The sequence below is a fragment of the Lissotriton vulgaris genome, chromosome 9, assembly GCF_964263255.1.
Source record: "Lissotriton vulgaris chromosome 9, aLisVul1.2, whole genome shotgun sequence".
In the NCBI taxonomy this organism is placed as follows: Eukaryota; Metazoa; Chordata; class Amphibia; order Caudata; family Salamandridae; genus Lissotriton; species Lissotriton vulgaris.
The window spans coordinates 248227312-248252795 of NC_141697.1; the positions used below are offsets into that span (position 1 = coordinate 248227312).

The 25484-nt window shown below is 44.1% G+C and overlaps 1 protein-coding gene across 2 annotated transcripts in view; it reads left to right on the plus strand.

Annotated features, from left to right (window-relative positions):
- The first annotated feature begins 949 nt into the window (after positions 1-949).
- The window catches only part of FBXO34 (F-box protein 34), a 197222-nt gene continuing 172687 nt past the window's right edge, over positions 950-25484 (plus strand). Inside the window, exon 1 of one of the 2 annotated variants that reach the window (XM_086937442.1) lies at positions 950-1210. The gene's annotated coding sequence lies outside the window, so the exon portion shown is untranslated. The remainder of the gene's footprint in view (positions 1211-25484) is intronic. The other variant, XM_086937443.1, reaches the window with a different exon arrangement.

Consider the following 25484-nt stretch of genomic DNA (forward strand, 5'->3'; position numbering starts at 1 on the left):
TCGTATCCAGCTCTCTCCTATTTACAATCCCCGAATTCCCCGCATGAAGCCAAACTGATAGCAATCTTTTTGAAAACAGTAATTTTAATACGTCGCAATGTCTCTATTTAAAAACAGTATTTTTCTAGTTTCCAGAAACCACATCACCATTTCAAAAGTTTCTCTGTATAATGATTTAATTTTCCGTGACTCTAACGCTCACTGTTTTTACCTTTGTTCTATATTCAAAAAGTTCTTTTTTAAAAATGTACTTTTCATGATTATATAAACTTATAATCGAATAAAAGTTGATGAAATGAAATGAATACTGCCTTTCAGTTGTGTTGAGCGTTCTGGAGGCATAACCAACCACCCTCTAATTTGTTGAGATAATACTGCCTTTAAACTATCGGCACCAAAGTAATGATGCATTTTTGCCAATGAAAAAGGGGGGATTGGTTATATTGTTCCTTATCAATTTGAAAGGCTTTTACCGTTCATCTCCCCATTTGTAGTCCTAGTTTTTGTGTAGAAGCTGCCTAAGAGGATCCATGGATAGTTAAAGGAATATTTTCCATACTTAGTATATTCAACAAATTATACAAAGCAACACATGTATTACAAAGTATACTAAAACAGCAGTGTAAATACAAAGCAAAAAATCAAATATTCATGAGATGTGTTTTCGTGGCATATGTTTGAAATAAAAAAAAGGGCATATTAAAGTTGCCTGTGCTTGTTGTACTTTTAAATGTATTACCTCTCGCCCTCACCTTCCTATCTGGTGTTGACGGTTGAGAACTACGGAACTAACAAAATGAAAAGGATACCTGCTCAGCCTTCCCTTGCGTGTCGTTTGGGTGATTAGGGAAGGAAGTTTTCAAGAGGTGTGCTTTAACACCTTGTGATTAACAGACTATTAAAAGCCCACGCTCCTCCCCAAAAGGTTTTCTTCGGGAACTCGGAAGTGCCCGAGAACAGGCCAGCGCAGAGAGGCGCATGCGCGCAGCCGCCCGGGCACGTCACGGAGACGACTGCGGATTAAAATTTGGTTTCGGTTGGGAGCGGCGGGATTATTTTCAGTGGCGGAAGCAGCTTTACGTGACGTTACGGGAGTGGTTTGTTTGAGCAGCTGGAGTAGCGAGACGGCCCTCCTAGCCAGGCGCCCCACGCCAAGGCGGAGCCGGGGGAGGTGGGCCTGCTCGGGGCCCCGTCTCTGGCCAGTGCAGAGGTATGTATGTTTGTGTGGGCTTTTTAGGGGTGCAGACGCGCAAAGGCTGTTGACTGATCTCTCCGCCGCTACCATGGCATGGAAGGTGGGAGCTCTTGCTGCAGTCCCCACTCTCTCCACTGCAGAGGGTGACCGGGTTGGGAGGGCAGTCCCGAGCAAAGCTGGTCTTGACGTTTGGATCTCCACGGAATTCCAGGGAGCTGTTTTGCTAATTAAAGCCTTCTAGTTTTTTGGTGGTGTCCAGTTCCAACTCGTGGAGGCCGCAGGCGACTCTTTACTGTGTTTTACATGCTGGTTGTTTTCGTATTTTTTCCTACTGTTGGGGCAACAACTGTCTTGTAAATTGAGGCGCTTGTTACATACGTGATGATGATGTAGCTCCTAATAGCCTCACGCATTGCCTTGGTCCGTGGTGACGTGTGCGCTTGCATCTAAAAGCAAATGTAAAGATAGCTCTGCCAGTAAAGCATCTGTCGCTCAGTCTGTGTGCCACCCAGTGAGCACAGGCCACGTTCAAATCATAGCAGAGCCCGCTAAGCCGCGTTTCGGGTTGACCAAATGAGTTCCATTGGGTTTGTTAAAAAAAATGACACCTGTTAGATAGTAAAGTATTAAACTGAAAGTCTGTGGGTACAAGTACTGCGTAAGAATAGCGTTTTGCATAGTTGCCAGTTTTCCTATGTGAGGATTTGAATGAAGCGTTATCGGAAGTAGAATAGTTCTTTCTATTTTGTAATAGAAACATCAACAATGATCTTTTTGTTTGGTGTATTGGTCTAGAAAAATGACTTGGAACAGCTTAAAACCTAAAATATACTGGGTCACAGTTATGCAATGGAATTGCTCCATCTCGGGTCTCGAGCCCTAGCTAATTCGGAATAAATAAGTCTCCTTTAAGAGACTCGCATCCCATTGCATGTATTGATGCATTCAATCTCTGATTCTCCAGCTACCATCTGAACTGAACCAGAGGTACGGGAAGCGGCAGGCCAGTGAGATGCAGTCTATGGCTCTGTCAAAGGCACACTACTAGATGCCGGGCCAGATTCAGTATAGTTCACTGCACAATCTGCCTATCTGACCTGGCATCACCATGTGCACGAGTAATGATACTGGATGGCAGTGCTACCCTTCAGTCGTGTGCCAGCAACTGAAGAGACGGCTACCTACGCCAATAATGGGTCTTAGAGAATGGGACTTTATTAACTATTACAGGCAAGTGCTTTCAGCATGTAGTAGTTAACATTTCCTGTGACTGGCGCAGAAAACTTGGGGGTGGCGCACAGTCTCAACACCACAAGACTTAAATTCACAAATAACATACTGTTGTTTAATTTCACCTGATTTGTGTAACAAATGTAAGATCTTGTGTGGGGGCTTTTTCAGGAGTCCCAGGGCGGGAGGTGCAGAGGTGTGTGACTGAGCTCAGATTTTGACAACGTTGCTTAGTCTTACTATATATCTAAAACAGAGCGCCAATTACAACGCTGTAGAGCATGGCCCAGAGGCTGCAGAAGTTGAGTAGTCCAAAGCTTAGGTGGTGTGAGGATAGACTTTAGACTTCATAAGAATAAAATTACTGTCCACGCAGAACTTTAGTTTATGAAAAAGTTTTGTAATACTACTTTGCACACAACTCCAAATACTACACCATAATATACAGAGGGTATTTAAAGTTGGTGCTAGTGGATAAAAAAATTCCTATGGTCTATTGGTAGAAAGCAGCTGTGCATTGTTGCTCACAGAATAGCGTTTGAATGGTGCCACCCCTTCTGTTTGATGTAGAATGGCACAATACCTGGCTGTCTGTGCTGTCATGTAGGCATGCAGTGCCTGCCAACATAGCTGATCTGTGGTGAATGTGCATACTGCATGTCCTACCATGCGGAGCTGGCAACCTAGGGTAAGTCCAAGCAGTACCAGCCCAGAGGAGGTTGCTAAGTGGCAGTAGTGCTCTCTTTCCTGGGGATGCTGCTGTTGAGTACTTCCTTGGATCCAGTCTTGAACCCCCGCCAACACCTCCGCCCCCTACACACACCTAAACAAGCTAGTTGCTCACCCCTGATTGGAGTGGTGAACACTTATCAGAGGTTGGTGATATTATTTTGGTACTTACAACTGTTCACTTATCTTAAGGGCAGTTGGATCTTAGTGCTTTGAATGCCTCTTGGTGCTGTATGATACAGTTGAATGCCTTTCTCTAAGGATGTTGCGACATGTGGTGTCTATGTAGCTGCTTCTGTGGTGGAGGCACGTCCGGACCTCAGCCTTAGAAGAATGCAGGTCTTACTCCATGTTGTAGCTAGAACGCTGATCTGCCTCACTTGCGAGAAGACCATGAGAAACTGATGCAGCTGACACTAGCACTGATAGTACTATTAGTCCTTGCTTTGTTGTACATACTTCAGAACAAGGCTACGCTTCACTAGAATGGTTCAGTAGAATAGTGCAGCATACACCATGAACTAACAAAATGAGAATTAATTTAAAATCTGTGTAAAGATGCTTAGGATCTTATTTATTAAAGTTTTATATAGCGCTTGCTAGACCCGGAGGTATCAGAGCGCTTTACATGAGCATCAGATCATAGTTACAGGTTATATCGTTACAAAGGTTACACAGTTCTTAGAGCATGGCAACATAGTTACTTGTAAGGTTGAGATAAACAATAAGCACAAATACGTAAGGAGGAGAAGAAGGCAAGGTGAGGGATTCAGGGGGGTTTGGAGTAGGGGAAATAGAAAGGTAATGAAGGTGGGAAAGGGGAGGGGAGGGTGAGTCACCGCAAGGGGAGAAGAGGGGAAAGGTGACGGGGACACAAACCGGTAGACGAGTCAAGGCAACGTCCAAAGTCCAGTAAGCTGTGATCCCAGGGGAAGTGGGATCCCTTCCATATCTCTATTGCGAGAGGCTCCCTTTGCGCAGTGGACTCTCTCAGAGCAGTCTGAGACTCCAAGGCCTACATACTGGATCATTCCCCAGAAAGGGGAGAGGGAGTGCTTTGGCAAGGGGTGCCATACCATACCTCAAGTGTGAGTGGCTCCCTTGGCGCAGTGGACTCACTCAGCGGGTTCGCTGAGACTCCAGAGTATACATATTGGATCTTTCCCCAACAAGGGGAGAAGGAGTGCTTAGTCAAAGGGCACAAAGGACAGGGAGTAGGCAGAGTAGCGGGCAAGGGGAGAATTCCGGGAGAGGGGATAGGAGCTAGGGACTAGACAATGAGGAGAGACGGAAAGAAGTCTGTCTAAAGACCGACTGGGTAGGTGACGACCAAGGAGGGAATCCACGGCCCATCTCCCCTATAGCTAAACTTAGTAGCTCCATCGGGCGTCAGACAAAAAAGTTCAGTCTCAATACATTGAGAGAGGAGGGAAGGAGAGACTTAAATAGAGGGCGGGCGGATGTGGTAGGAGACAGCAGGAGAGACGAAAGGAAGTGCAACAATGTGGTTCAACAATATATAGGAAAACATAAAACAAGTAAACATTATATCAAGCAGTCAGCAATACATTAGGGGAGGAGAGAGAGGAGTGAGAAAGTAGTGGGGGGGGGGGGGGGAAGTGAGGTTGGCTAGACCCAAAGGTATCAGAGCGCTATACATGAGGATCAACAATGTATCAAACAAGATCAACAATTACACAATCCATCCAAAATAAAAGGCAATACATTTGGAGAGGAGAGATAGGAGAGAGAAAAGCATTGGAGGGGCGGGGGAGGTGGGAAAGGGAGGAAAAAGAGAAAAGACAACAAGGAGAGACAAGAGGAAGTCTGTCTAAAGACCGACTGGGTAGGTGACGACCAAGGAGGGAATCCACGGTCCATCTCCCCTATAGCTCAGCCATGTAGCTCCATCGGGCATCAGACAAAATCATCTGCGCCCTGGACTGGGACAGCTTGATGAGCACCGCCGGAATCAGGGAATGGGTGGAAAAGCGTACAGAAAGCTGTTTGACCAGTTGATCCATAGCGCATTCCCCAGCGTCCCCTGCTGGTAGTACCTGGAGGCGAAGTCTCAGCATTTGCTGTTTTCGGCGGTGGCGAACAGATCTGTCTGGAGTCCCCCACCTTGCAAAGACTTCTCCTAGTACTTCGTCGTTTATGACCCATTCGTGGTTTTCCTGAATCAGTCTGCTCAGTGCGTCCGCCTGAACATTCTGTACACCTGGCAGATGGGTAGGCGTTATCGCCAGTCCTCTGGCCAGAAGCCAGTGCCAGATCGCCTGCGCCTCCTGCGACAGAGTGCGTGATCTCGAGCCCCCCTGCTTGTTGAGGTAATACATTGTGGTCGTATTGTCAGTCTGTACAAGCAGAGAGTTGGTCTGAAAGGACGGATGAAAGGCCTTCAGTGCCAAGTGAACAGCTCTGAGTTCCATGAAATTGATGTGGTACATGGACTCCGACGGAGACCACGTCCCTTGAATCTGTAAGTCTCCGGAGTCCGCTCCCCATCCGTGGAGAGACTCATCTGTCACGATCGTCTGAGTGGGAAAGTCCTTGTGGAACGGAACCCCTCTGAGGAGATTCTCCTCTGAAAACCACCACTTCAGAGACTGAAGAGCATGCAGAGACAGTCGTATCTTGTCGTCCCAAGACCCTTTCCTCTGATCCCACTGATCCTCCAAGCACTCCTGCAACGGTCTCATGTGCAGATGTGCGTGTGGCGTTAGGAAGATGCAAGAGGCCATCGATCCCAGTAGAGAAGACACAGTCTTCACTGTTGTAGATGGAGACACGCTTGCTGACAGCGTATTGATGGTGGCTCCCAAGTACTGAATGCACTGGACCGGAGTCGGGACAGACTTGGACATGTTGATGTGCAACCCCCGCTTGTTCAAGAGAATGCACGTCTTCTGGAAGTGTGCTTGAGCTTCTGCGAAGGTACGGGTAGACAAACACCTTGTTCTTCCTTAGATGCGCTGCTACCACTGCCATGCACTCCGAGAATGTTCTGGGCGCAGACTTCAGTCCGAATGGCAGTACGGTGTACTGATAATGATTGACGCCGACTTGGAATCGCAGGAACTTCCCGTGTGTGTGTGTGTGTGTGTGTGCAATGGGCAATGGGCACATGGAAGTACGCATCCTGTAGGTCTATTGCACATAGCCAGTCTCCCTGTTGCAACTGAGGATAAATCTGATGCAACGACAGCATAAAAAACTTCTCTGCGAATCCACTTGTTTGCCTGTCGCAAGTCCAGAATGGGCCTGAACTCGTTCTTGTCCTTCTTGCGAACCAGGAAGAACCTGGAGTACAGACCTCTTCCTCTTTGAGACAGAGGTACGTCTTCTATTGCCCTTTTCCTTAACAGGATATCGGCCTCCACCTGGAGCTCGCGCAGTTGAAACTGCGTGCTGACCAGAGGAATTGATGGAGGCCGGCTGGTGAACCGAAGACTGTACCATTGCAAACAATATTCAGCACCCACTTGTCCGGAGCAATTTTTCTGCACTCTGCCAGAAAAAGTTGAACGCTTCCCCCAACCGGAGCGGGTAACGGATGTAGGGAAAGTAACCGCTCAGGGTCGAGATCCGGCCAGGCCCTTGTTCGCTGTAGAGACTGCTGGCCTCCTCTACCCTTCTGGCGCTTCTCCGGAACTGCTGCTGCTGTCCCGAAGCCTGTCTTTGCCCTCTTCCCTGTGCACCGAACCGTCTCTGGAACGGGCGGTAGGCCTTCTTTTCTTTGGGCTTCTCCAAGCCCACAGCCGTCAGGGTCTCCGCCTCCGCCTTCATGCGGGCCATCTCATTATCGGCATGCTTGCCGAACTGGGTTTCCACCGAGATGGGCAGATTGGCCACCCGCTGCTGGGCCTCCGGCTTGAGTGATGTGAGTCTGAGCCAAGCATGGCGCCGCTGGTTGATCCCATGACAGTACCCATGGGCAGCCAAAAGAGACATACGCAGCCGCGCTGATGACTTGGTCAGAAACCAGCATCCCCTCCTTGAGGATCTCCTGGAAGTCCTCCCTTTTGTCTCGTGGCAGGAGTTCCGTGAACTGTTGAAGGGATTCCCGAAGGGCACGGTCATACCGGCCTAGCAAAGCCACATCGCGGGAGGCCTTCATGGCCGTGGATGCCGTCCCACAAGCCTTTCTACCAGCTGAGTCGATCCATCGGCTCTCCTTATCAGGCGGGACGGTTGAAGACAGGTAGGTAGAATGCAGCTTCCTGGCCGCCGTCACTATAACAGAGTCCGGAACCGGGTCTATCCGCAGAAAAGCCGGGTCCGAATCCGGGGCCCTGTACTTCAGAAGTCGGGAGGGAGCAGACTTCGCCACTGCTGGCATGAGAAACAGTTCCTCCGCGGGCTCTACCAACCCAGGTACTAGCGGCAGGAAAGGGCGAGATAAGTGTTTCTTGTGAAGCGTCTCAATATCACGGGCGTCGTGGGTGTTGGAGCTGTCACCGTGATTCCCAATTTCGCTCTCCCCCCCTCCCCCTCTCAGGAGAACATCCTGGAACGTGCTAATGTTGTCCACCGGAGACACCCTTGCACCCGTGGATTCCAACAAGGTCGGTGAATAGGTCCTGGACCTGGAGGAGTCCGTGCGGGACCGCGATCCACGCCTCCTATGGTGCCGTCTTGACCTGGTAGAGGATCTACGCCGACTCCTCTATCTCCCCCCTCCGTCCGGAGCGTGATCGCGACCTCCTTGGCTTTGGTCGGGCGACTTTGGTTTGGCCGGGTCCCTGGGCTGAGGGGTCCCCTTAGGAGGAGTCGGAAATTGGGGCAGCGAGGCCGACCTCTGAGGGACAGGAGGCGGCTTGTCTGCTGGCAGCTTAGGTTGAGGTAGAGAGTGAGGAAGCGGTGGTAGAGGAGGAGGAGTAGGGGCCCGCGGAGGGAGCCCCCTCGGTAATGAAGGCGGGGTGTAACCGTCTTCTGTGGTGGGGTATACACCACCGAGTACACCGAACCCGGTGATCCACCTTCCTTTCCAGCCTGGGACGTAGACGACCCTCAAATGGCGTTGTATGAAAACAAAATCGATTCATTAAAATACAATTGCACATGTTAAGGCATCATGGACATTTACATTGACTTAGTAAAAACATATGCATTTAAGGTACATATGTTGGTGAATTCACTTTTCCACATACAAAATAGAAGGCACCGTGATCATACTTGCATGTACACACTCCAGGCATATTTTCCACATACGTAAACACTCATGCAAGCAGCATCAGTGCTTTCCACAGATAGGCAAAGAACCCAGGTTTAGGGGAGAAATTAAAAAGGGCGGGAGATGCTGATAGGCCATCTCCCGATCAATTAAGTGGTAAATGGGCATGTCCTGCTACTGGAATTCTTTTCTCTGTCATCACTGTCATTCCTCTACAGCCCGGTGAGGTAACATTCACACACTTCAAAAGGATGGTGTGCTTGGCTAAGCTCGAACTCACACGGTCAGAAAAAAGCCTCTGTGCACCAACCTTGCTATGGTGAACTCGAGGCAGGATGCAGAGTTCACACACACGTGTCTCCCAAGTAATGCAAGGGACCTCTCCTTTCCAATAGCTTGCACTGATATGGTACGTGTTGGCTTATCACAAGGTGTGTGTGGTTCTTGGCGCAGCTGATGCTGCTACTTTTTTCTTATTATTTGGTATGGCATGAGAGCATATGTTTAAACTGATTGTAGAAGAAGCGCGACAAAAGTGCACATTCTCAAGTCTTGTAATTTGAACAAGGCATAAGATAAATATGTGCTTTCAACACAGGTGTTCCTTTTAGGTCCATTCAAATTAGAGAGGGTTTTCATTAATTATACCACAATAAGTGGTTCAGTTGATATTTTAAGTAAATATTGACATCTCATTGTCACATCAGTTTTCGTGAATTAGTGGTCATTCCATATCAAATAATGTATCCTGCTGCTCATGTTTTTATGTAAACATTTAGTTTTAATATACAGGGTTTCAAAGCAAACATAAGTTCTAGCTTTCAATAACGAGTTCTGTGCAAACATACCATTAGAAAACAGTAGGTGTTGCCTGCCGATGGGTGCGGCAACCCAGTTTGCTATCCAAGACAGGTGGGTCATTAACATTGAAATTGGCAGATTCAGAGTAAGACCTACATGTTTGATAGGAGAACTAATAAGGGGAGAAGGGTCTGCCAGTTTTGGGGAAGGCAGCCTCGAGGCCGAATATTATGACTGGAGAACATTAGTTTTAGACCAGTCAGGCTAGAGTGATCATAAAATGACAGAACCAGACAGTCATGAGACACAGGATTCAAGTGTTGAGGCAATTAACGGTTAGGTTATAAGGAATAGGAAATCTAATTTGAGTGGCCTTTTTTTTTTTTTGTTAAACCGTTTTTATTGCAGATCCAATTACATAGTATTTCAATCAGGAGAAGTATCATTAATGTGAACTCCTTCCTCCCGTTATCATGTACCCGTCTATTGCACACAGCCTTTCAGCCCACAACCCGGAGGTCGGGCGGCAAAAATCACAAATCAGTGAAGTCCTCACAATCTGCAGTCGCTGTGCAGGGCATTTGGGGAGATCCACCGTCTGCTTTTAATTTTTGTTGACCCTACCCACCCCGCCCAGTGGTGCCTATAAATGATCGCCTCAACTATACTACCGGTAAGAAGATTTCCCCCTCCCCCCCCCCCCCCCCCCAAGTGTCATCAATCGCTCCCGGTCAAGAATGTTGGTCTGTATGACTGCAAGCAGGAGGTCTTAACCATCTACTGTGTGTGTGTGACTGGTGAAGGTGCTGTCATCATATGTATGTCGGTGGCGTCATTTGTTGCATCCCTTTCGACCTCCTTCTCTTCTATCGTGCTATCTCGCAGTGCTTGCACTAAGAGTTGCCACTCCATCGCCGCCTCCAAGGCCCGCTCGTCTGCTCTTCTGCGTGCTAACTGGTACCTAATCGTGCTCTCGCTTGTCGCCCATTTCACGAACTCAGTGAGCCATCTCCGATGAGTTGGGCCTGTTTTCAATTTCCATCCCGTTGTCAATTCTCGTTTGGCCAAGAGGAGGCCCATATCAATGAACCTGCTCGACATCTTATTTTTGGGTGTGTGCGGGAACCAGTGTAGAATACTGACGGCCGTAGTATATTGGAGGTCCCTGTCTGCTGCTTCGTTCAAGGTGTCGCCAATGTCCCTCCAGTAGTCCTGTAGGTGGGGGCAATCCCTGAGCATGTGTATCAGATCCGCCCCCAATGTATTACAGCGTGGGCACGCGGCCTCCTCCGCTCCAAAGTATTTCTGTATTTTACTCTGGGTAAGGTAGGCCCTGTGGAGAATATAAAAGTGGATTAGCTGGAAACGTGCGTTCCTTATGCTCTTTCTAGCACGTCCACAAGTTGCATCCACGTGGTTTCAGGGATCTCTGTCTGCAGGTCTAATTCTTGAGTGGCCCTTTTTATAATCGGATATAGCACAAATATTCGGCTACTAAGAATGTAATACAATATTAATGATCTCTTCATAAGCGCTAGCAGTCAGGTCTTCCCTCGTATAACCGACTCAGATGAAATCAGTTGATCATTTGGTCTATAGATCACTCTCTAGTGGGAGGCGATTATCTTTCACATCAGCCGGTCTTCATATGTCAGTGAATGAGCAGACTGCCACTTTCTGAGATGACGTTGAGGCGTGTTTCCCAGAATACTCAAGACCTCTTGTACAAGAGCAAGTTCTGCCAAGGCATGACTTGTAGCATGCAGTTTCAATTTTTGGGGGAAAAACTGGACTGAAGCTGCCCGTGAGCCAGAGTTATTTCAGAATCGAAAGATTTATTGAGCTCCATGTTTGTTTTATGACTATGTGATAGCTATGCGTACTGCAGTCGCTGGCACGGAAGGGTTGGATGTTGTCTCACCCTGTTGTGGATGGCTCCATTCTCTAGGATTCCAAATATGTGACATTTATGCTGACTCTCCTGGCTGAATTGTTGTAGGCAACCAGACCCCCACCTGCATCCTGAAAAATACACCACCATAGGCTGGCACAAGTTAATCCAGTTAAAGCCAAATTAATATTGTATCAACAGTTGTTTAGTAACTGTATACACAGGGTATGAATCTCTTGCACATTAAAACAAAACAACAAAGCACACATGGGTCTAGTTACCATCTTTTGGTATATTCAAATACTTTTAAGTTAACGTTACAACAATTACAACAATGTAGGCTGCTTTGTAGGAGCAAAGTGAATGCTTTTGTGCAGTACATCAAGTGGAAAAAAAGGTATTTGCATACAAACAAGAACAACATTTTACTTCAGAGTCAGTTTTAGAGAAATGTTATGGTGAGCCTGTCTGTAATAATCAAGTTTGCAAGTCTCTGTTAAGGGCAGTGGGCTACGACTTCTGTGTGCCAAACAACTTTGTATTGGCTACAGGCAATCTAATTTGATAGTCTGTGTTTTTGACCCTTAAACGTTGAGGGGCATAGACTACATCATTATGGGTCTTGATAAGGGCTGGATGCTAAGCAACCTGGAGTAGTGTGGTGCCACTTAATCCCAAGTTGTAATGGATATCTTATAAAGTCCCCGTTAACTTGTGGGGTCATTGGTAGAGAGCTGTGTTAGCACTTTTGAAAATGGAGTCCTCTGTGGAAAGTGAGTCCTTGCGCTTTGAATCTGTGCATGTTTAAGTACTTCAATTTACTTTGATTATCAACAGTGACCTTCTATCTGTAGCTCACTGGAGACATGCATGGCTTTTTGTAAGATGTCTATTACAACTTGTAATTAAGTGGCACCGTACAACTCCAGGTTGCTTCGTACCCAGTCCTGATAAAGACCCATAAAGTTAGTAAGCACCACAACTTTTGAGGGTCAAAACGTTTACCTAATTAGATTGCCTCTACCTAATACAACCTAGACTTGCTAACTGCTTTATTCTGGACAGGTTCACCAATACATTCTCTAAACTAACTCCGTCAAGTAAAATTTTGTTCTTGTTTGTACGTAATTGTCACCTTTTTAAGGTCTCGCCTGAGCCAGCTTATGCGCTGCTCCTGCGAGACATTTAGTGAGTGGCATTTCAAAATCCGACCACATGCTTTCTGTGCGGCCTCGAGCGTGCGTTACACACACACAGGCACGAGCAGAGGCGTCATCTGGCTTACCTCTCTCGTCATGCGCTCAGCGCATCGCTCGCAGGCACACAGAAAGCGTGTGGACGCTGGAGCTGCTTTCACTTTTGCCGCTGCGCACCCACTTGCTCCGCCCTCTGTCTCATTTTTCAAGACCGCTTGTTCTGGATAGGCGTTAATGCATTTTAAAACCAGTGGTCTTGCTGCCTGTTGTGGCTGCTCTGTTATTTATCTACAGCTTCAATAGTGGTGGTCTGTAAAAGCAACCGCATTTCAGAGTTGGACATCTGGGACGGGTGGTATTTTGTTATATTCAGCACTACGTGGTTTGTGCACAGTTGACAGGTAAAGTCACCAATAAAATATTAGGTGTTTATTAATGCTTCTAGAAACACAACTGTGTTTAAAACTGCTCTGAGAATACTGGGTAACGTGTACGATCTTTAGTCTGTACCTGTACCTGTGCCTGTTCGCACATTTCACAATCTGCTAAAAAAAAGTTGCGTCACTTCACCGCACTATGTTCATGCCCAGTGCTACGATAACGCAAGGTTGTGAAGGATATTCTCCATTGAGTTGAATTACAGCAACACACAACTATCGTAATAGGGCGCAGTATCAACATCTCAGAACAGGGATCATAAGCATGATTAGCAATGTAACCAGTGCTTTTTTACCTTGCCCTTAGCCTGTGCTGCCTGTTTCTGTTTTTTATTTAGAGAGAAATAAGCACTGGTAATGGGTCTTTTGCAAACCTATGCAAAACTAATTATATAGGCGGATGTATAAGCAGCAGGCCAGCAGCCCAAACTCTCAGCACTGGCACTGAATGTAGCTATTTTACAAGTGGCTCTGCACATACGATCAGGTAAAATGCAGTCATGGTGCATGGACGCTGGTGGATGTAGTGAGCTGACCTATTGTCCTATTCTCTTTGTTCTAGTGGACGGAAGCAAAATGTGAGCGACGCATTAACACCTTGCCTGCGGCGCCGAATCTCCCCCGGTTCTGAACATTCCATTCACGGGTGTGGTCATGACGGAATGGTTCTGTCATGAGCACAGCGCGACCGATGCTCATGACGGAACCGTTCCGTCATGAGCATCGAAGGGGTTAAGAGATCAGTGAGGGAATGAATCCGAACTTGCCAGAAAGCATCTGTTTTACGGATATGAATGCATTTTTGTATTATGAACTTTTGGGAAAGTATGAGGCTGAGACAGCTGCAGGCAAGACCTTAGAAGGAATTATGTTCCAAACCTGCACTAGACCTGCTTTACAGTTTGAAATGCTCCAGTGCAGCTCATAGGGTTAATGTGGATGCTGATCAGACACCGGAAAGTCACATGTTCAAATCTTGGTGGGTTTGATTTAGCGGTTTTGTCCTTCGAGGTTGATCAATTAGTTTCATTTAGTTGGTTTATAGTAAACACTTTTCTGCATAAGGGAACTCTGCAGAATTGCAACAAACGCTGTATATAAACTTTCTCCTTCTACATTTACTAGTCATGCATCTGCTTCAGCCTAAATCGATTACCTTATGGACTACGTACAAGTGCACTGTGCCTAATGTATACTTGGAATTTATGTATGACGGCTGCTTCCTTCTCCAAGCTCATTAACGTTTGGCTATAATGAAACAATGTGAGTCTTGCCCATCAGTGCTGCGAGCAGAGCTGCTTTTTGCTGCAACTAACTTTCCGTGGTTTCCTTTTTAAAGTATTACAAATGTGCTTCAGTGGCAAACCGGGTAAACGTCCAGTTATTGTGCGAATTCTGGATTTGTGTGCAGATACTTGCAGCGTGTGTATTCTATCGGTTTCACAGAAGCTTTGGTTATTCAGTAAGAACGGCCAGGGCTGGAACTTGAACAAGCATTGGAAATGCAATAGGTCTCGCATTAGGAAAGTTTGAGCAATTGGTATTGTAAATGACACTTTTTTTTATTTATGTGTTGGTTTTGAAAATAGCAAAAGTAATAGCTTTGTCAGTTACAATGTCAATAGTTTTAACTTTCGCAAATGTGACACCTATAGCATTTGTAATGCAATGTGTGTTGTCTTTACGTGACTTAGATGATTGTATTGTATTTTCGTAGAGCAGTGAGCAGACTAGCAGAGAATGCGGGAGACTTCTCGACGGCTTAGTTCCATGCGTGACTGACACGGCTGGGGCCGAATCAGTCACATGCTGGGCGAACCCGATTTGGGAATTGATGAAGATAAAGGAAAGAGGCCAATAACACAGCCCATTTAAAAATCGGCACAAAATTCACATCAAACACTGACAAAACAGAGTGTGAGGGAGGGACTTTTGCTAACCCTTCAACGTTTGACAACATTGGTATGCATTACAAACCTTGACGCATGTTAACAAAATCGAGGATTGTGCACAGAACAGCAATAAGCCTGAAACGTAAGCCTCTATTAAGCCTGAAAACTACAACTCCAGGTAGTTGCTTTGCTTTATTGTTTTGCATGCTGATGAAACATTTTGTATGTGAAAAATGAACACATCTTATGTTCTGTGTGGTTTCAGCGAAGGAGCCCTGGACAAATGCGACACGGCGGGGAGGGGAGGGGGCGGAGAAAGAGATGGCCTGGCCTCGACAGCAAACCTCCTTGTTCCTCATCCTTCCAAAGAAAGGGGCGTGGACAGGGAAAAGGCCACAGAGTATTAGGGGATGTTAATAAATTGTCCTTTCAGAGTCTTCCCACCCAAACCATTTCCATGAGCTCTCAAAGTTCGAATTAGACAACGTGCAAGGGTTTTGCATATCAGTTCCCGCGAGGACAACCAGCCCTTTGCGGTGCATGCTGCCTTTTGGAGGAAGGCGGGAAGAGGAGAAAGAGAGTGATGGACGTTCATTACATGCTCCACTGTAAAACTCAGGGCCAGCTCCTAAATCAAGTGAGTGGATGCAAGTTGATGCCAAGCCCTGTGCAGCGGAGAGGCAGGCCAATATAACTCCTCGCAAAACGGCAAGAACAGTTTTAATAAAGGCGCGGCTTGAAGATCTAGTCCTTCAAGTAAATGTGCGGCTGGTATCATGAGACAGCATCTCTCGGCTGTAAAAGCTGTCACTGTAGATTCCTGTGCGACTGGGGCTCGATGAGATTTGCGTCATTAAGCTTCACCCTGGCAGCTAAAGGCCTTTTATGTCCGAAGAAGCCCACACGGGGAAGGGGACATGGGGCTGTGCCAGGTACATGCGCTTCCCCGTGAGGCTCCTGACTTTGAACATCTGTATGATTCCTATGAATGGAGGCCAAAGGTGCTACAATACATTATTTTAGCTCTCCGACGTTGGATCGTTTGAAGTGATTTTATATCCAGAGTATTTAATAACCTGGATTTTGGACGGTGCAAACGTCTGAACACATCTTATGTTCTGTGTGGTTTCAGCGAAGGAGCCCTGGACAAATGCGACACGGCGGGCAGGGGAGGGTGCGGAGCGGGGAGAGGGAACAGACGGAGGGAAGGACGATAAGGGGAGGGGGGAGGAGTAATGCGACACGAGGCAGGGGAGGAGAGTAGGAGGAGGAGGGGGGAGGAGAGTAGGGGAGGCACGGCCTAGCGGCCGTGCAATCAAGAAGTGAGGGGGCAGAGCTGGGGAGGCAGTGAGAGAGAGAGTAGGCAAGGCAGGCGGCTGGGGGCATGTGCACGCGCTTTTAAGCTCAATGCGCATGCGCATTGAGCTTAAATTTCTCGTGCACTGCAAGGAATCGCCACGATTCCTTGCAAGTTGGTTAAAGAGTGGATAAGCCCCCATAGTCTCGCAAGCTCGATGCGCATGCGCATCGACAGGCGAGACCTAAAAACGGATATCCGATATCTTAAGACTCCACTTTTAAACCTTTTGTAATTGTTTTTAGTCCCTTCAATACACAGGCTAATATGCCAAGTAAAAATTCACGAAATGAAAAAGAATAAGCTTCACCTGGATAATAGAACGAAAAAAAGAACCAAAATTCAGACCGCAGCAAAGTTGAAAACAAAATTGAAAAAAGCAGCAATTAAATGGAATGGGATGATCACAATTTAAATGAAATTAAAACTCCTAACCATATAATTTTAAGATTGATAGAATGTCGTCTCGCAATAAGTATTGTGGTGAAAGAGAAAAGGCTGTTTTTCCAAATTAAGGCAACAATGAATTTTAAAATTAAAACCGTTATCTTTGACCTGACTGGTGAACCAAGAATCATCTGGAACAAGCCTTTGCAATGCAAGAAGTCTTGCATTTACGCAAGTTTAAGCTATTGGCATTGTAAATGACAATGCCTTTAATTTGTTTTAGAAACTAAAGCAACAATAGAACGCATTGTTATTTGCAATGTCAATAGCTCAAACATGCGTTAATGCGAGACCTATTGCATTGCAAATGCTTGTTTTTACTTGATGCACTGCACGAGCACATTAGCTTTGCACCTACGAAGCCGCCCACATGAACATTATTTTGTTATTTTAATTTAAAACTATTTGAATATACCAAAAGATGGTAATTAAACCCGTGTGTGCTTTTAATGTAAGATATTCATACCTTGTGTATACACTTACTAAACTGTTGATACAGTATTTGCTTGTCTCCAACACAATACATTGTCTTTTTATACTAACTAATAAGCAGGTTATAAGAAATACAGGGTTATCCCATTATATCCTAATAAATCAAGTTAGTCCAGCAGGCCTTTCCAGGGTGTTACCCTAGTTCTTCTCGGGCACCGGAGGAACAGGACCACTTTTTCCCAGCACTGTCTCTCACCTTGGTTGCTTCAGCTGCTTTCTTGGGTTCCCAGATGACATTTCCCACTGGTAGGGTGCACCACTTCTTTCTCTTCTTTAACTTCTTTAACTTGTTTCTTCTGTAGTTTTTCAGTGCAGGTATGCACACTAGAGGTTGGTTTTTAAAATTTTTTATTTTGTATTTGAACCTGTTTAAGACGGAAGGACATCCTCGCACAGATTTAGGTTTAGGTAAGCTTCTTGAAGTTGCATGTAATTACATCCCACCAGTAGCATGTTCATACCTTTTTTCTGCCCTAACCAGAAACCGTTTTAGCTGTCTGGTCGAATTCACTGCACACAAGATTCTACGTTAACTCGCTTACCGCCAGAAGCAGGCACTAAATGGACATTATGCAAGACATGACCTGGAACGCCCTCGCTCTTATATCTGGACCCACCCCCTGCTTTGCGGTCCTTTCTCAGCCGTTACTACTTCTCTCGACCATGTTGCTTTTCCTTCCTATGCTCACCTTGCTTGACTGTTTGTTCACCCCATCTGCACCCTCCTCTCTCAGCCGTTGCGTCTCATTCACGCCCTTTCCCCTTAGTCTTGCTTCTGCCCCATGTTAGTTCCCCATACCCTGATTTTATTTTACATTATAAAAACTTGTCATTTTGTAGCGGCACATGTGTGGTGCACATGCTTACAAAATAACATGAAAGCTGCATCATAACTTATTTTGTTTATTTTCCCATGTGGCACAAAGTTGGTGTTAAAACCATTGGTAAAGCCCATAGTTCCTAAAGGCGAGGCCTACTGGCTTTGTCAATGCTTGTTTTTTTGAAGAGCCTGGACCCTTTCGGCCCCTGGTGTGAGCAGCTGTGCACAGCAGAAGAATTCATTCCCTCCAGCAATCATTGTCCTGTGAGAGGTATTGTGGAAAAGTGGTTGTTCTCTCCTTTTTAGTGGTACCTTTCGGTTGCAGAACAGTTCTTGGGGATCGGCATGGCAATTGCTGAAAAGGTATCCACACCCCTAAACCACCAGAAATACTGAACTGGGAGCCGCCCCATTACATGTTAAATTGACCACACATACTGACCCATACAGACTTTTAGCCCCTCTGCTGTTCATGCCCAATCTATCCACCCCCAAGGGGCAGGATGCTCAGTAGATGCCAGGGAATATTTGTTTCATCATTTGGGTGGTGGGCTGTCCAATAATGGGTTTTGGCCATAACACCTCTAAGTCCTATACCATATTTTTTCTCCCTTGAACAGGAGTGTGAAGTCTACAGTGCTTACAGTGCTTACCCTTTAAGGGGGGCGCGGGGGCAGCAGTTTCCAGGTTTGCCTCCAATCTTCCTGTCCTGGAGGGGCAGAAAGTCTACTAGACCTAAAGTGTTGTATTTTACTTGAATATGGTACGGTGCTGTGCCATATCTGAGATGCCTGATAGTATTCAATTCAAGATTCTTTATTCGGTTATTAAAACTCAATAAACATGAAAAGTACAGATAAAATCACAACCAGTGAAGAAATTCATCATAAGCACCATTATCAATTTGTCATAGATCAGGGCTCGACAAATCCACTCGCCGCTCGCATTTGCGAGGGAGAATGGATGAGGACGAGCTATTTTTAGCTCCTACTCGCCCTTTCTGGCGAGTAGGAAACAGACTAACTTTTGTCCTCTGCCTTTGAAAACGGAGCAAAAGTGACAAGATAACAAGATTTAAAGGCATTTTTATTGCTCACAAAGGAACTAAGCAATAAAGATGCCTTTAAATCTTGTTAACTTGTCACTTTTGCTATGTTTTCAAAGACAGAGGTCAAGTAGGTTGCAGTTGGGTCGAGGGGATTTTCCAAGTTACTAGACCTGCAGGACTAGTACAATTTTTCAGATTTGTCGAGCCCTGTAGATACATAAACATTTTGCCATAATACCAAAGAAATATCAACATAATTCCAGAGACAGTTCAGTAAAATTTCATAAGCAAAACATTATAAATCAGAGTTCAAAGACTGTATCTCTCTGAGCTCCACAATTGTATCTAACACAGCATCAATCCGCCAATACAGTATAAAGAACAGTTCTACTCAAGTGCAGGAGTAATGTCTTTCTTGCAACAAAAATATCCGTTCTAGGAAGTAATCCACAAATCCTGTATTCCAATATCTTTAATGGTATTTTTCTTCAGTCTTAATTGCCATTCAGCCACAGCTAACACGTGTTTCGTCTGATGCTAATCTTTGCATCAACAGACTTCATCAGGGCTGAAACCCAAACAAATTTACAATATTATGTACATCCACCAGTCCAAACACTGGTTGTTACATTACCCATTACCGAAATCACCGAAAGGGTATGTGTTGCTTATTAAAGTCAGATAGAAAAGCTGCCAAACTACCAATATGAATCAATAAGTCACCCAAGTGAGAAATAAGTATGTACCCTAATTGGTAAAGAAGTATTTACAAAGATAGAATGATCCCAAACGTACCATATAAAACAACTCATAAAGTTGGAGTATTACCTCAGACAAAATCTAGTCTTGCCATAGTCAATAGGTCAAGGTATTCCAATTTTTGAGACAAGTAAGAAGTTACCTGAAATAGAGGTATACTGTCTTAATCAGTCTCACATTTTATAAAGATACATGGTAATTATAAAGCCATGATGCATTACACCAATCACACTGTGCAATACATCTTCTTAGTAATCAGATGTATTACTGTCTATAGACAGCTAAAAACGATTATTATTCATATATCTCCTCACCTCACTTCTTGCACGTTTGTTCCTCACTGAATATAACGTTGAACAGATCAACAGCGTGGGTATTAAGTCCCATTGACAGGATACACGAGTACGTGTACCAAAAAAGAAGACAGGCGAAAATGCCATTTGGGAACGGTATAACATATAAGACCGCCCCAGTCACATCGGTGTGAGCGCTCACCTGTCTTCTCACTGTTAAGCTTCCTCGTGTAATTCCCGGCTTTCACGTTGTCCACTGGCGCCATATTTAAATGGTTACTCACGGACTAAAACTGTGAGCGCCATATTGTAATGGAGTAATATCTTTCAGTTGGTGAATATTTATATCAATTGCTCATGTATATATGCCGAAATAAATTATCAAAGTGGATATGCGGTTCTTAGATAAACTAGTTTTGTAATTTAACCAGTTATCTATGTATTTTATGTCAACCAAATCGCCACTTTAGGTTCTTATTGTTCTCCAGACGGCTGTGGTTTACACAGAATTTATTTAATAAGTAATCTTGATTATAAATAACCCTCGTACAACTGCTATCTTAAGTTCGACGTTGTATTAGGAGATGAAATTTGTCCCCTCTATTGCTTAAACACACGGCGAGTTTCTTCATCAAAATAGGTTATAGTCGTAATTATCGCGAATCAATCTTTGTATAATTCTCTAAATTGTAATAGTGTACATTAATTACCTTTGTAATATATGATTTTATCAGAAAAAAGCACAAATAAAAAACTGAGCCGGCATAAATATTACCAATAGCCCATTCGAACCGGTGATTACGAAACTAACTGTCTCGCACCAAGCACCATGGCCACGGAAGTTATTCTAAGTAGGCACATAGATTTGTATACCCTTATTCCGATTCCTGCACCCTTGCACCTTTATTCTCCTACTATATGAAAGATAAGATTATTAAAAAATACACCAATAAGAGGAATTATCTGAGGAAAAGTAGGAAAAGTAAAAAGAGTCATAGTTAAAGTAAATAACTAATCAGTTGTGTCAATATTGACTCTATAACTTCACATGACATTTGCAATTTTATCTATATACATTAGAAATATTGAAAGACACCATAATATATATTCAACTCCATAAGTGAGCTGCATCCATTAGAACAAGCAAGAGCCTTATGTGGCTCAACATAAAAGTGACATAACCATCTATATACATTATGAATATTAACAGATACCATACTTCATATTCAATACAATAGCTAATTTACATCCAATGGTCAAAACAAGAATAAAACATGAGTTCGCGTAATATTTCTATAACATTGCCCTTGCATATGTAACAAGGCCTGTGTAATGATCTAACACAAGTTACATTCTACCTAGTAATCAGTTCATTCGCCTAAAATACTGTAACTCAGAATCCAAATTAAGACCATCTTCAACCGCTCTGTTTCATTATCCATCTAGCTTCAATACGTCTCAATTTGAGTACTCTATTGCCACCACGCATGTCCATTGTAACATGTTCAATCCCATGATACATAAATTTATGTTTATCTTTCATGACAATTCTGTACAATATGGCAGCAATTGGATATCTAGTATCCCCATCTTTTAATGCACGAAAATGTTCAATCATTCTGTCTTTCAGTCTTTTCACAGTACTCCCTACATAAATCTTATTACATGTGCATACTATGACATAAACTACAAAAGTAGTATCACATGTGATAAATGACTTGATAGTATATTTGCCTGTGTTGTTGTATTCAAAATGTTGGATCTTTTTGCATGCCCATCAGAGTACCATTGTTTTTCTAAATTTAAAAGATTTTTTTAAAAACGAGGAAATACGACAGTTAAAATATTGTCCAGTTTTTGTACAGCTAAAAAGGCAGGGCGACAGCGATTTACGTCCATAATATTCAGTAGGGTAATAACCAATCTTCGTCTGGGTTTAGTGTAAAATTTACAGAAGAATAAAATGTGCATGTCGGATTGCTCTGACAAGTCATCGCACGGACACTTAATCAGGTGTTTTTGACCAGTCCTTCATATCCGGGAAACTAAATAACCGAAACAATAGGTTAAACCTAAAACGGGTTAATAGAAACCTCTCGTAATCGGTCATTTGAAGCTCTACATATGGCTGCATTTTATTTGAAATTACAATTTGTGCATCTACAGATTTCTTTTTTTTATTTCTGTTTGCACTCTGCGATCCATGTAAAAATGCCATACATTTTCCTTTCAAAACTTTCCTAGATATTACTTAGAGGTTGGGTCATTAAAATAGTGTGCAGTTCCCAGATCCTCAAGAAATTTCTTCACGTACGACAACCAACAAATTTTGCCCTTCTTTTCTAAGCCTAACACGTTATTCAGAATCAGACGGTTTAGACCGCATTAGTCAGTTGTCCAAACTCTGTGCCATAACAATATCTGGGCAATTCTTATAATATCTACTAGATATGGTTCCCCAAGTTCTGTATGTCAAGCGTACGTATAAACACATCTCGGGACAGCCAGAAGGTATTTCATAAAATTATTTTTCTACCACCTGTAGACAGGTCACATTGGTGTGCCCCCACAGGCCCTCGCCATAAGTCACTATTGCTAAGCAGGTAGCCTTATATACAGTTAACATTGCCTCTATAGGCTTCCTGCCCATTTTATGGCTGAAAAAACTCCTAAATAGGAAAAGGTTGGGGTAAAATCGACTTTTTATTTGTGCCACTTCCGCAGGTCATTGTAAAAGTTTTAGTACAATTTATCTTTAAGTTTAATCCAATCATAAAATTTGCAAAGGAGGTGACTAGGGCTTGCATGGCCAGTGGGGTTCGGGACATCAGGACAGCATCATCTGCGTACAACAATGCAGGCACTGGTCTTTACATTCCTTCAAGAGAATATTCTCCACTTCGATAATATAGAGAGTGAAGAGGAGTGGGGCCAGCACACAGCCTTGACGTACGCCCCTAGCTATACCAAAAGAATCAGTGCATTCTCCATATTGCCCAAATCTGACTCTTGCAGATGCGCCCTGATACAATTCCCTTAAGAAATTTATAATTGATATGTCAACCCCCATATTGCTCAAAACCAACCAAATTTTGCTATTTGACACGCAGTCAAATGCAGAGGTTAAATCTATAAAAGTTAAAATAATCGACCCTCTTTGGCCTTTGTGTATTTCTCTATTAAAATGTGTAGGTTCAAACACTGGTCAATTGTACTAAGGCCTTTCCGAAACCCGTATTGTAAATCACTGATTATCTTGTTTTCGTCCGCCCATATTTAAAGCCTATTTAAAATAACCCTTCCAAAAACTTTAATAGTGCTATCCAGAAGTGAAATGGGACGGTAACATTGACAGCTAAGTCTGTCCCCTTTTTTAAATATAGGAACAATTGTTGATTCTCGCCATGATGAAAGAGTACCATCCTGGAAAGTGAAATAAAAAACTCTTGCCAGGATCGGGGCCCAGAAGTCGATATCCTTTTTATATAGGTCTACCGGTACCCCGTCAGGTCCTGGTGCTTTGCCCCCCAAACTTGCCTTAATGCTAGCGCTGACTTCTTCTACAGAGAAGTCATATGTCTGGGTATTCTTTAAGTAGGACTCCTCTATATTAAGGAATTTGAGGGGTGAACTCTCACCTAACGGGCTTTCGAGAGAATATAATTCTTCGAAATGTTTCACCCACTCCGGTGCAGATATTGCTACCTCTATTGTGGCAGTACTGATATAATTCGAAAAGGGAGAGTTTACAACCTTCCAGAATGCGGCTTAGTCTCGGCTTGATGAGGCCTTGCACAGAGCATCCCAAGTTGCCTGTTTTTATAGTGTCTTTCCTCTTTCTTTGCGCCTGTTTATAGGTGTATCTACATTCCTTAATTAACGTACTATCTTTAACTGGCGCATGTAATGCATGTTTTAAGTTTGAATATGCTTTAGTGCATGCTGAATCAAACCTACTTACTCGGGCTTTTTAGAACCTTTTGTATGAACCCAAAGAAGTTTTTTGATTTGTTTGACAATTAGTAGAAAATTATTTACAGCAACCCCATCGTCAATATTTGCGTCGGTGCATGTCACAAACTGGGGCAAGGTACTCCTCACAAATGTTTTGAAGGAAATCCTCCGGGACTATTTTTGACCATTTTAGGGAATAGCCATTTTTTCCTATTCATAGTGATATTGTCCTCATGTATATTGGGGGTTCCTAACTGACGTAGAGTACTATGTGTGCTTTGCAGTACTATTCTAAGGGGGTAATGGTCGCTCAGTGAGTTATCAAGAGTACTAAATGACTGAATCATTCCCCCATGCCTCAGTCATGATTATATAATCAATCGTAGTTGTAGCACCTCTCCCGCAAAAAGTGGGGACGAATGGACATTCTGAGCTAACCAAGCTGTTTGCAAATCCCATGTCGAATCTGAACATAATCTCATTTAGGTGATCTCCACACTTTGTATGTTCAAAGTGGGGCAAGGTGGTATCTTTGTCGAGCACAACGCTACATGTGCCTCCTTTCAGCTCTTGCACATAGGGAGCAGTTAAAGTCTCCTGCCCAAATTACGCAGACATCTCTAGATCTAGGTGTTACCATGGCTTTTATGTTCCTTCCTAATGGTTTAAAAGTTTATCCATTTAATCATTCTGGATATTATTGTAAAAATTCACTATAACCAGAGAGAACTCGGGTCAATGGTATTATGGAGAATATGATGATGCCTGTCGCTGGAAAAAAAATCAATTTTAGTATATGACAACATGTTTGATACGTATGTGCATAATCCCCCCTTTTGCCCTTCCATGGTGGGAACTAATGGCTGGGGAGAAATAGGTCCTAAAACCGTTAACATGGTCTGGTTCTATAGACCAGGTTTCTTGTAAACATATAACATCTTGGACATTCACAAAATTAATCCAGATTTCATTTCCCAGCTTTGACTTTAGACCAGCTATGTTCCAGCTCACCAGTGCCAACATATCCTTTTTCTTTAGACTAGCCAGCTTACCCAGGGTGCCCTCGGAGTCCAGAATATTCTCTCCAGATAGTTCTTGATCTGGAATGCTAAATATGCTATACACACTTGGGGGCTGTCCCTTTATCTTGGGGTCTGTAAAACCTTCTTTGTCCTTACTCTCTAACACCTTTGGATGTATCAGAGCAGAGACAGGGCCTGTACCAATTGAGGTCTTGGGTGTTCCAGGATTTAGGGTAGTAGTAACTTCAGGGAGTCAGTCATTGTCCTCCATCCCTTGCAAAGCAGCGAAATGATTGAATGTTGGGACATTAAACTTGCCCCCCTGTCTATCCCAGTCCTCTTCTAGCCGGTAGGGGTTTGATCTAGAGATCTTTCAGCTAGTTAATGGAGAGAAGTAGGACAGATCCCGGGTTTGAATCCCTACATTCCCTCCAAATGGATTCCAGCTTCAAATGTGTCTAACAGTGCGTCTATCTCTAAAATTTACAATTTTACAAATTTACATTGCGGTCTGAGTCGAATTACATCAAATTCAGAAAAGCCTTAAAAACATGGCTCTTTAACATCTAGTTTTCTGTAACCGCATTGCTATTGGGATCTGCCGCGCCGGGAAACCCTTTGTTGGGTAGCTGTGCGCATTACAAATGTAAACAAATAAATAAATAAAATTATGCAGTCCCCCGGTAAATCTTTGTGTGTATGTCCAATCCAGCCCACTCTACGGACATTTAGGATTTCTGCTTGT